Here is a 5,601-nt window from a genome sequence, read left to right as displayed (position 1 = left end):
ACGACGTCACTTCCTGGTTGCGACGGCACTTTTTACGTCAGACCGTTTATTGTTTTTATTCTTTTACACTTTTTATTCTTTCTTTTCTGAGTTTATTAACTTACTCTTCTTTTATGAAACCTTATTACTGATAACATAGCAGCTAATTATAAAGTTTTAATATTCTCTGTGTTATGTATTTATGACCCCCCCCACTGAGTCCTAACCCCCCCACCCTGAATACATGAACATTGTTCTGTGGCACATTCCTGTACAGCTCTTTCTCTTTATAGAGGCCAATCCTACGACGGAGTATGAGGGCCATACTAAGAGAAAAACTAATATAAAGTATAGTAAAGTCATAATATTAGGTCTACGAGAATAAAGTCGTAATTTCATGAGAACTGTCAACGACAAACTTATCAATACGTCAGCTTACCTGTTGACTTAACGGTACGACTGATACAAACAGCGGCTGCTGTTGGGTTGAGCTGCTCACGTCAGATCTTGATGACTCTATCGAAGCTTTTTTCTCATTAAAACTACTTTTTTCTTGTCTTATTACAACATTATTCTCGTATTATTACGACATTATCGTATTATTACAACATTATTCTCGTATTATTACGAAATTATTCTCGTATTATTACGACTCTATTCTCGTATTATTACGACATTATTCTCGTAGTATTACGACATTATTCTCGTAGTATTACGACATTATTCTCGTATTATTACGACTCTATTCTCGTACTATTACAACATTATTCTCGTATTATTACGACTCTATTCTCGTAGTCTTACGACTTTATTCTCATAGTATTACGACATTATTCTCGTATTATTACGACATTATTCTCGTATTATTACGACATTATTCTCGTATTATTACGACTTTATTCTCGTATTATTACGACTCTATTCTCGTATTATTACGACATTATTCTCGTAGTATTACGACATTATTCTCGTAGTATTACGACATTATTCTCGTAGTATTACGACATTATTCTCGTATTATTACGACATTATTCTAAAAATGTTTTCCTTAGTCTGGCCCTAATACTCCGTCGTAAAATCCCTCCTGTGTGAAAACCTACTTGGCAATAAACCTGATTCTGATTCTGATTCTGATTCTGGTTCTGATTCTGATTCTGGTTCTGATTCCGGTTCTGGTTCTCTTCCTTTGCCACTGTATCAGACTGAAAGTCCACAGAAGAACTGAGAACCACTTCAGAGCCTCACAGGATTCATTTAGAGGTGGAAACCTTTGATTAAAGGACACAGCAGTGTGACTGGGGGACACAGGAGGAGAGAGGACATGAGGAATCATCAGTTAGCGTAATAAAAAGGACCCAGTTTATTCCACTGACTCATTTTCTTTAAGTTGACTTTATATCTTTATTAATTAATAAATTAATGATTTTTTATCAAACGTCAGCTGTTTGACAGGTGATGTAATAAATGAAATTACTGGTAAATTTGTATAAAGATGCTTTAAAGGTTTTACACTGTAAACTATTAATTAAGATGTAACTGTACATTTATCACATCACAGGCTTTAACTGAGATATTTTACAATATAATGTAAAAGATTACTTTTACTACTTTTACAATGATTTATAAATATACAGTCAAATATTAACAGTGTATACTTTATTCATAAGATAAATTAATGAGTGTAATATACTGAATGAAATTGGTAGTTAACTTAATTTACTCAACTTCAGTTACTGTTTTATGTTTAAACTGTTAATAAATTATTTAATGAATGAACTAACTCAGTGTGAGTTGAACTAACTCATCAGGTTTTAGTGTTTCTGTCACATTATGAAACCAAACTATACCTTATTATTTAAATGTTTTAAAGTTATTTCCATCATCAATTCATCTGTTGCTTATTTTAATATTTTTATGACATAATTATTTATTTTCTCTAACCAACAGTCTGAAACTCAAACATACATTATAATAATATTAATAATAATAATTATAATTATAATGATAATAATAAAAATAATATTAATACTAATAATTATAATAATTAAAAAAGTAGAAAAATAAATAAGTAAAACTCCATTAAAACCCAGACTCAAGAGGTTTGTCTCTCAGGTAGAGCTCACAATCTGAGGGTGCAGAGAACCTCAAGAACCTCAAGAACCTTGAGAACCTTGAGAACCTCGAGAAACCAGTTCCTGAGTACAGACAGTCAGAGTGCAGACAGACTGTAGATAAATGTTTATAATAAAACAGTTCTCCAGTCTCAGAGTTCTTCAGGCGACGCAGAGCAAAAGGTTTCCTGGATGAGTCTGAAATGGACCCGTCCACATATAAATCTGTCCACTTCCTTCCTCTCTCTCTCCCCCTGGTGGCTGACTGCAGTATAGACTCTCTCTCTCTCTCTCTCTCTCTCTCTCTCTCTCTCTCTCTCTCTCTCTCTCTCTCCCTCTGGTGGCTGACTGCAGTATAGAAAAAGAGATCACATCTCTCCTGTACTAGCTTCTCTGCACTGGCTCCCTGTAAAATGTAGAATAGAATTTAAAATCCTCCTCCTCACCTATAAAGCTCTTCATGGTCAGGCCCCTTCATATCTTAAAGAGCTCATAGTACCCTATTACCCCTCTAGAACACTACGTTCTCTGAATGCTGGGCTACTTGTGGTTCCTATAGTCTCTAAAAGTAGAACAGGAGCCAGAGCCTTCAGTTACCAAGCTCCTCTCCTGTGGAACCAGCTTCCAGTTGTGGTTCGGGAGGCAGACACCCTCACCACATTCAAGAGTAGGCTTAAGACATTCCTCTTTGATAAAGCTTATAGTTAGGGCTGGATCAGGTGAGTCCTGAACCATCCCTTAGTTATGCTGCTATAGGCCTAGACTATCGGGGGATTTCCCATGGTGCACTGAGCTCCTCTCTTCCTCTCTCTTTCTGCACTCATTCATGTCCCTTTAATGCATGTTACTAACTTCACTTCTTCCCCGGAGTTCTTGTGCTTTCTCGTCTCGCAGGTTCTCATGGATCCTGGTGGAGCCTCCTGCCATGGTCCTGCTTGACTGCCATTGCCAATACTGTTGTTGCTGTGCACCTGTCTGTCTGTCTGTCTGTCTGTCTGTCTGTCTGTCTGTCTGTCTGTCTCTCGCTCTCTCTCTCTCTGCCTCTCTCTCTCTCTCTCTCTCTCTCTCTCTCTCACCCCAACTGGTCGAGGCAGACGACCACCCACCTAGAGCCGGAGGATCTGTCCTAGGTTTCTGCCTTTTAACAGGCAGTGTTTCCTTGCCCTTGTCTCCAAGGTCTTGCTCATGGTGGTACTGTTGGGTCTCTGTAATTAATGTTTTAAAGAGTTCGGTCTAGACCTGCTCTATTTGAAAAGTGTCCTGAGATAACTTCTGTTATGAATTGGCGCTATACAAATAAAATTGAACTGAATTGAATTGAATTGAATTGCAGTATGGACTCTTTCTCTCTATCTCCCCCTGGTGGCTGACTGCAGTATAGACTCTCTCTCTCTCTATCTCCCCCTGGTGGCTGACTGCAGTATAGACTCTCTCTCTCTCTTTCTCCCCTGGTGGCTGACTGCAGTATAGACTCTCTCTCTCTATCTCCCCCTGGTGGCTGACTGCAGTATAGACTCTCTCTCTATCTCCCCCTGGTGGCTGACTGCAGTATAGACTCTCTCTCTATCTCCCCCTGGTGGCTGACTGCAGTATAGACTCTCTCTCTTCTATCTCCCCTCCTGGTGGCTGACTGCAGTATAGACTCTCTCTCTCTATCTCCCCCTGGTGGCTGACTGCAGTATAGACTCTCTCTGTATCTCCCCTTGGTGGCTGACTGCAGTATAGACTCTCTCTCTCTCTATCTCCCCCTGGTGGCTGACTGCAGTATAGACTCTCTCTCTCTATCTCCCCCTGGTGGCTGACTGCAGTATAGACTCTCTCTCTATCTCCCCCTGGTGGCTGACTGCAGTATAGACTCTCTCTCTCTCTCTTTCTCCCCCCCTGGTGGCTGACTGCAGTATAGACTCTCTCTCTCTTTCTCCCCTGGTGGCTGACTGCAGTATAGACTCTCTCTGTATCTCCCCCTGGTGGCTGACTGCAGTATAGACTCTCTCTGTATCTCCCCCTGGTGGCTGACTGCAGTATAGACTCTCTCTCTCTCTCTCTCTCTCTCTCTCTCTCTCTCTCTCTCTCTACCTCCCCCTGGTGGCTGACTGCAGTATAGACTCTCTCTGTATCTCCCCTCCTGGTGGCTGACTGCAGTATAGACTCTCTCTCTCTCTACCTCCCCCTGGTGGCTGACTGCAGTATAGACTCTCTCTCTATCTCCCCCTGGTGGCTGGGGTTAGGGTTAGGGTTAAGTTATGTTACACTTGTTTTTTATGAAAACCTTTACTTGACTCACCACTTTAACAATAACTCCTCTTCTCTTTCTTCCAGGATCCAACATGCAACAGATTTATACTGTCAGCAGGTTTTGCATTTGAGTTCTGAAATATCATTCTGATTTCCAAGAATTCTTCGACGTTGAAAGAAACATAGAAATCCAAAACGTTGACAGATTCCAGGTTTTCATTAAAGCACAGAAGCAAACACTAACCTAACCCTAACCCCCCCAACCCTAACACTTCATGTGAGGATTTTGTTACAATTCAGTAACAGGTAACAATTAATGAAATGACAATTCATTTTAAGTGAAAGTGAGAAAATGGCTTCAATGTTTCTTGACTGTCCAGCCAAAAATGTTTTATTTTATATTTAATAAAAGCCAGAGTGCAGTGGCAACAGTCTCAGTATGTAACTTAATGTCTTAATACATTAAATGTGTCTTTCTTATTATTTACACATGATCAACACATATTGTGTTAACAGGTTAAATCTGACTCTCACACACACTCTTTAGTTAGTCAGTTAGATTCTAGGAGCCAAATCAATGATTCCTAATTAATCTGTTATTCTAATTTCAGTAATATAGTAATATTCATACAGTTTTAAATAAACAGGCGTTTCATGGGTATTATATTTATTTCTCTGAATATATGGTTTTATTTACAACAAGCACTAAGGCTGATTATTTGTATTACAGCAGTGCTTGTCTGTATTTATAGGTCATTTCATTGTATTTACAGTGTAAATATCTTTTAATTACTGTATGTTTACAACTTAATGTTATTATGCAATATGTTTTGATGCTCCAGCTGCCAGAATATTACCAGTAATTTAATATTTATCAGGGTGGACAGATTAATAGAAACAGCTGTCAGGGCACATAGCTGCTGTTAGAGAGGAGACAGAGAAGTTACAACACATTTCTGACAGACTGAACTGGTTTTAAAGTATTTCTCTACAATATTCAAATCTTCTTCCTACTGAGCTCCGCCCACTTTAAACTGCAGTGGCAGGATCTGATTGGTTGCGGGTCACATTTAAAATATGAATGTCAGACACTGATTATTGGCTCCTGCACAGCTCTGGGATCAGCTCTCATCTGACTGTTGTCATGGTGACTCCTCACAATGTCCAGTTATTACACTAAAATATATTCTATCACATAGTTGGGTTTTATTTCATGTTCATAAATCAGATTTACACCAATTGTAACTTAGCATTAGCAACTTAGCATTTTGCTACA

This window comes from Dicentrarchus labrax, unplaced genomic scaffold (assembly GCF_905237075.1).
Source record: "Dicentrarchus labrax unplaced genomic scaffold, dlabrax2021, whole genome shotgun sequence".
Classification (NCBI taxonomy): Eukaryota; Metazoa; Chordata; class Actinopteri; family Moronidae; genus Dicentrarchus; species Dicentrarchus labrax.
Note: the sequence above shows the minus strand (reverse complement) of the source record.